The 7,746-nt window shown below is 38.4% G+C and overlaps 1 pseudogene; it reads right to left on the reverse strand.

Annotated features, from left to right (window-relative positions):
* Positions 1–875: 875 nt before the first annotated feature.
* LOC143885336 (chaperonin 60 subunit beta 1, chloroplastic pseudogene) lies at positions 876–1,785 on the reverse strand (annotated as a pseudogene).
* Positions 1,786–7,746: the final 5,961 nt, after the last annotated feature.

Raw genomic sequence — 7,746 nt, forward strand, 5'->3', positions numbered from 1 at the left:
CTAGGTAGCCTAATGAAGTAAAAACAATATCAAAAACTTCAAAGCCAACCACAAACCCCAATACCGGGACTCCAATGAAATCAGATGATGCCAAAGTAATCATCTGATTTCCTACACGTATAATATTTCTACAAACCGCCTTGAAATCAGACGATATTCGTGTCAAGGACATCGAATAGTGCAAATCATCTGATTTCCTTCTTCAATTAAACAATTTATTTAAAATAAAATTAATTAGCCCAGACCAGACGCTGGGTAGCCTAATGAAATAAAAAAATGATATTAAACACTTCAAAGCCAACCACAAACCCCAATACGGGGACTCCAACGAAATCAGATGATGCCAAAGTAATCATCTGATTTCATACACATAATATTTCTACAAACCGCCTTGAAATCAAACAGTACTCATGTCGATAAAATCGAATAGAGTAGTCATCTGATTTCCTTCTTTAATTAAACAATTTATTAAAATAAAAAATAAGTATGATAAGCTTTCAAGATAGTCTCACCTAAACAGTTCATTCATCTTCAAAACCTAACTCAAAACTTAACATAAAAGAAGAATCTTAAATTTTCAACAAATTATACAAATGCATGCAATGATATTTCTGATTTTAATAAATTTTGGTGCATAACAGGGGGCATCAACTTGTGCAGATTCAAGTGCAAAAAAAAAAAAAAAACGGTGAGCCACAAAACACAAAGACGGGCTCAATGTAACCTTATCATTGCCCTGAGAAGGGTTCTTTTTAAAAAAATGGTTAAAAGAAATCCAAAAGGTTGGGTAGACCTACTAAACAAAAGAGGGGAGCCTACTTGGATTGAGCGAGTCCTCTAAAGATGGGCTTGGGCTATCGCCTTCATCGCCCCTATTGCCTCCTCCAAAACGCTGATTAGATCTCTCGCATTTGTAATCTTCTTGTCAACAAGAAGTAACTTGCAATTCTCAAATTCCACTGCCATTTTCTCACTATCTGTTACAAAGTAAGGAAAGATATAACCACGATCAAATTGCATCCCCTCAACAACATAGAGGCTGTTCTCGGCGCTTTTCCCTTCTTCCAATGTCACTACACCCTTCCTACCAACTGTACTCATGGCTTCAGCTATCATGTTCCCGATTTCATAGTTATTTCCAGCACTAACTGCAGCAACATCTGCCAGTTCACTATCTTCAACCTCTTTTGACATTAACTTAAGCTCAGCAACTAGAGCTTTGGCGGTCTTCTCAATACCTCGAGTGATTTGAACAGGATTGGCACCAGCTGCAACCACCTTAACACCTTCAGCAATCAGTCCTTGTGCAAGAACAACAGAGGTTGCAGTGCCATCCCCAGCCAAGTTATTGGTCTTTGCGCCAGCTTGTCACACCAATTTAGCACCAACATTCTCAACAGCCTCCAACTCGACCTCCTTGGCCACAGTGACACCGTCGTTAACAATTCTTGGGGAGCCATACTTGCTCTCCAGAACAACATTCCTGCCCTTTGGCCCGAGAGTTACCTCAACAAGGTCCGCAAGCTTGCTAACACCAGTTTGAAGCTTCTTAATAGCCGACCCATCCTTGTTGAAATATAACTCCTTGGCCATTGCATTTATTCTGGAAGAACATCTTTTCTGTAGACGCAATTGCTGTCTCCTGCGACCAAGAGAACTTGAAGATATAGAAGCAAGAGAAGAGAATTTGTCCGAAGAAAGTGAAAATTTCTTATCCATAGCAAAGCTACTAGGAGCCGCCCAAGAGCCAACTGTAGAAGCCATGCCCTAAAGACCTGATGATAAAAGATGGTATTCTAGTGCTAATCATACTATAGTTATATTGCTGTCAAACATTCACTCACGTGTTTTGATGAGGTCAATGCTATTCCAAATAAAATCGTTGTTGCAATCAAAAGAAATTGACAATCAGGTTTTAAGGTCAGACTTTAGTCTATTACTACATTCCAAAGGAAGTTAGTAGGTAACTGCTGACATAAAAAACCAAATTATAAAATCAAATCACTGATTACTATAACATCTGAGAAGAAGTCAGTATGATCAATGAGATCAAGATTTTGATTACGGGCACCTCTTACAAGAAATTAATAAAGTCCAAGTGAGATTGAAACTGAAGTTAGAATTCAAAACACTGATTCTTACCACACACCTCAGAGGAAATTACCAAAGAAATTGTTAAGATCAAAATCAGGTCATGAAATTGCACCATTAATTACTGTCTTTCCTCACCACATCATAAAGAAAATCAATATCATGCATGAAATAAAAATAAGAGGGATCTTGGATTCAAACTTTTGATTGCTACCACTTCTCGAAAATTATTGAAACCAAAACAAGGTTTGCAAAATCAAACGCCAGCTCATTACAATGATAGCAAAGATCAAGTAAATCAGTCCATGGGAATAGAAGTAATATTTGTAGAAATCCATAAAGAAGCTTTCAATCTATCTAAAAAAAGAAATTCAGAGATCGAGCAAATATAACCAACACATTCTACATTCTTCACAGTAAATCAACAACAATGAAAATTACCTGATAATGACGATTATCTAGATCTAAAGAGATAGAGTCAGATCTTGATTTTAAACCAGCTGAAGCTCAGATCTAGAATTTATAAGTTTTTTTTTTATGATGATAAACCAAAGTAATGAAGAGATCAAATAGATTTAACTAGAAATGACTGAGTTTAGGGCTTAGATCTATGGCTTAACGAGAAGAAAATTGATGATCAGATAATAAAATTTCTCACCGGAGAAAATGAACTGCAGAGATCTCTCTTTCTCTCTCTCAGATTTTTCAAATAAGGTTTTGAACAAAAACGAGATTAGAACTAAATCATTTAGAAAAATAAGAGATGTCTAACCTGAGAAGAAGAATTCCACCGGAAGATAATGGGAGATCCACCGGATCTGCGACAACTCCACCGACCTAGCCGGATTCCAGCTAGATTCCAGCAGAAACCCACCAGAAAAGATGAATTTCAAGAGTTATGATTTCTATTTAGGGATTTTAAGTGATAAAAAGAAGAAGCTATGGTTTAGATCTAGAGGAAATTGCAGATCTAGCACTTAAAGAGATGGAGAATAGGATTGAAATCAACACAGATCTGAGATTTAAAGATCGGAGAAAAGAAAATCGAGGTTAGGGCTCGAATTTGAAAAAGGGGAAATAGTGGTGGAGGTGAAAGAAGTTGGAAGAAGAAGAAGGAGGAAATCGAAGCTCGGCCAGAGGCTCGCCGGAGGTAGGTCGGAGAAGACGACCGGCGGAAAAAAAAACCCAAATTTCTCTCTCTCTCTCTCTCTCTCTCTCTCTCTCTCTCTCTCTCTCTCTCTCTCTCTCTCTCCTTCCCTCTACTTTCTTAAAAGAATGAAGATCTCTTTCCTCTTTTCCGCCTCTCACAACCTCGGATCGAAGGTAAGGCTTCCGACGAATGATCGGAGGAATCGATCGACGGAGGAAGAAGACGAAGAGAAAAACCCCCAAATCTCTCGCTCTCTCGCTCTCTCTATATTTTCTAAATTTCTAAGAGAAAATGAACAGTGCCCTCTGTTGATTGATTTTTTTTTTATATCAAAGTAGAAATGTTGATATCCGCACCCCTCTTGATGAGGCGCGCGAATTTGGATGAGTCGCGCCCGCCATTTTTGTCTTATTTGGCCTGGGCGCGACCATCACAGGATAATTCGCTCCCCTTCTCACATGGACAACCTCTTCAGCAGATAATTCACCCCCCTTTGGATTTGTACTACACACCCTCTCTCGGCTCGTTCACTGAGCAAACGCGCTCGAATCTAGAAGAAATTTTACGGAGACCTACGGGGGACCTTAAGCTACCTAGGGTGTAATTTGGGGTCCTAGCTTGGTGATTGGATGGGGTTTCGCTCAAACATAGCGAACTTGGGTCCGGTCAAAATGGGGTGTCTACAGATGCCCCTCTTTGGCAGAGCGTGCTTGTCACGCGAATGGCAAAGCTGAACAGACGACACATTTTGACTGACCCGAAAGCAAAGCAAAAATATTTTTTTTTTTTAAGAACAGCATTCACAAGGGAAAGACTCTATCAACAATAAGGAGATAGCCTCTCACCGACTCTTAACTCGGCAACTAAGACATCTCAAAGAGATAGTCTCTCCCTAATACTCATGACTCAACTATCTAAACTAGCTATCAAAGATGAACGAGCGATTATAAAAATAAAAAACAATTTTTTTTTTATCAGGCTAAGCCAAAGTAAACATAACAATTGCTCAAAGAGCACCAACCAAACAAACAAACAAATCATTTCAATCACTCAAAGAGTTTTCATTTTTTTAATTTTTTTTAGAAACCATGTTGCGATTTGTCTAAGACAAGTATAACTCGAAACACTCAAAGAGTTTTTCCTTTTTAGAAACCTGCAAAAAATAGGCCAAAGACCTCTGCACTAAAAACTATCCAAAATGAGTTCAAAACCAAACACTCATAGAGTTTTTTTTTTTTATAACATGCCGATCAGTCTAAAACTTGATCAATTATTAGGGTATTCGAATATTTGAGCTAAACTCAAACTTCTAATACCAAGGCGAAACTAAGTCTCAAGCCTGGCGATAGATATACAGATCATTGCTGAAAATAAATCTGTTTAACTATCCGAGTAACTCTGACTCCTCTCTTTCAAGGTAGCGAATCACTCCGGATCACGCGGTTCTGCTAAACAGTTCCACATAAACCCAAATTCGTATGTCATGCTAAACAGTCCCATACAAACCTCTTCGCAGATACACATGACTCCTAACACGTTAAGAAGCTGCACATTGCGGAACGATGATTAGGCAAGTCAATACTTGACACTGCACTACTAATCATCAGGGTACTAAATACCCGGGCGAATGAAGGAAAGACCAATCTGCGTAACGTTGGTGTAAGCCCAAGGGTCTACTCTCCTATCTTGTTTTGATGATTCTAAACATAATTGATTGTGTTTTTGAATACTAATCAATTTGCTTTGAAGTGTTGTGTTTGAGATAGGATTGATCATTGAAGAAACCAACACACAACATGGTCATGCTTGGAGATATCCCATACAAGAGTCAAAGGAGCTAAGTGAAGCTCACCTCATCTCTCAAGCAAGCATACACAAGATGGAAGATCAATTGAAGACCAAGACTAAAGAGAAGTTGAAAGCTACATAGGTATCATTGTACATCCTTTCTCTTTAGATTTCCAAGTCAAGGCAAAGTGTTTTCAAAATGTTTTTTTCAAAGAACACTTAAGAACTTAAAATGGATTAGTGAATGGTTATGTGGTGGACCAACATGTTGGGACCCTCATAAACATTCCAAAATAACCATAGGAGTTGAGTTCCAAAAGCTAAAAATCAAATCAGCAATAAAAATCAAAATCTGTGGATTTTTAGGCTTCTCGGAACTCCGAGATTTTTTCTCGGAGCTCCGAGCTCGGAACTCCGAGAGCTCCCTCGGAACTCCGAGAAAAGGTCCAGTAGCATCTGGACATTTTCTCGGAACTCCGAGAAAATTTCTCGGAACTCCGAGAAATGGTCCAGTAGAAATTTTATTTCTTCTGGCCGTTGTCTCGGAACTCCGAGAATGGTTCTCGGAACTCCGAGAACCTCGCGACAGACTAAAAAATAGCCGTTGGGATTCAAATTAATTTTTGGTTTTTGATATTTCCACCCCCAAACGGTCATATTCTTTGGTGAGACTATTTATACAACATGTAGAGAAGTTTTTCACTCTCTCTTGATCTTTGAAAAACATCCTTAAGCATCAAAAACATTTGCAATCCATTTTAGCTTGAGTTTTTGTTTTTCATCCCAAACTTGCCTTTCACTTGTGAATCTTTTGAGTTTGGATATAGTAGTGCTTTCACTTGCAAATCACCATCTTTGAAGAGCAATCAAGGGTCTACAAAAAGCATCAAGCTTTCAAGAAGAAGCCAAGCTATTCTCTTTCAAATCTTGTATAGGTGGCTAGGGCATTCCTTTTTTAATTCCCTAGAGAGCAACCGCTTAGAACTCGGCGGAGAAGGAGAGTCTTTGTAAAGGTGTAAGGGCATCCTTGTTTAATATCCCTTGGATTTGTAACCGCCTCGGAGCCGGGCATCGTGGAGGTCTCCAATAGTGGAATCCCTCAAGTGCGACCTTGAGTAGAGTGGAGTAGGCCGTTGGCCGAACCACTATATATCGGTGTGTCACTTCTCACTCTTGCATTTCCATTGTTGTTTTGGTTTGGCTTTTCACTTTGTTCTTTCAATTATATTTGCACTAACCAAATATTTAATTAAGTGAAGAAAAATTCCAATTAGGGTTTATAGATAATTTCAAAAGGCCCAATATTGAGTTAAATTCAATTCACCCCCCCTCTTGAGTATTTCAATTGGTATCAAAGCCTCGTCTCTATTTTTTTTGAAAACCCTAACCGGTTTAGAGTAAAGATTCAAAAATGGCAAACTACCCTCAACATCATGAAGGTTATTCAAACACTAGGCCACCCTATTTTGATGGTACAAATTATGGTTTTTGGAAAACTAAAATGAAAATCTTTTTAACTCAAGACTATCAAATGTGGAGAGCAATTAATAATGAATATATCCTACCCACAAGAAATTTAAATGATTGGACCGAAGCCGAACAACAAGCTTCGAATTATAATGCCAAAGCCATGAATTCTCTCATTTGTGCTCTATCTCCCGGAGAATTCAATAGAGTATCAAATTTGAATTCGGCTAAGGAAATTTGGGACACTCTAGAAGTCACCCATGAAGGAACCAATCAAGTTAAAGAATCTAAAATGAACCATCTTTTTCGGCAATACGAACTTTTTCAAATGACACCCGATGAAACAATTGCCGACATGTACACTAGATTCACCAATCTTGTAAATGGATTAAGGGGACTTGGAAAACAATTTTCCAATAGAGATTTAGTAACTAAAATTCTTAGATCCCTACCTTTGTCTTGGGAATCCAAAACCTCCGCAATCACGGAAGCCAAGGACATGAACACTTTGAACCTAGATGAACTTATAGGGTCCTTGATCACACATGAAATGATTTTCAAAACAAAAGCACCCGAAATCGAAACTAAAATCGAAAAAGGAAAAGGAATTGCTTTTGCTTGTAATGTAGGTGAAAGTGAAGATGCAAAGGAAGACATCGAGGATGAAGTAGCTCTCCTAACAAGAAGGATCAAATTCTTGCAAAGAAACATGGGAGGCATGAGAAATAGAAGGACCAATCCTCCATTCAAGAAGAAAGAAGAAGTTGGTGATGGATCTTCTCAACCCCGATGTTACGGTTGCAAGAAGCTTGGACACATTCGCCCGGATTGTCCACTCAACAATGAACCTACTTCAAACAACCGCTTCAAGAGAAGAGAAGGCAAGAAAGGAATGTCCGCCACATGGGATGAGGAGATTGAAAGCGAAGGCGAACAAAATGATGGGGAAGATTGCCTATTAGCAAGAAATGTGTGCTTCATGGCCTCAACAAACGACAACAATGAGGTAAACACTTTAAATGATGTCATTATCTTACAAGAAGTTTTAGATTCCTTACAAAGTGCAAATGATGAACTTGAAATTCAATTTGATAAAATTGCATCACTTGAAAATTCTCTTGCTAACATGACAAAAGAATTTGGCTGGTTAAAAAAGGATCATGAATTCTTAGATGATGAAAATGAAAAATGCAAAGTAGAGATTCATGAGCTAAATGCTACCATTAAGACTTTGAATGAAAATCGACAAA

Source organism: Tasmannia lanceolata, unplaced genomic scaffold (assembly GCF_043159265.1).
Source record: "Tasmannia lanceolata isolate RefF3 unplaced genomic scaffold, GAP_Taslan_0.1 ptg000008l, whole genome shotgun sequence".
NCBI lineage: Eukaryota > Viridiplantae > Streptophyta > Magnoliopsida > Canellales > Winteraceae > Tasmannia > Tasmannia lanceolata.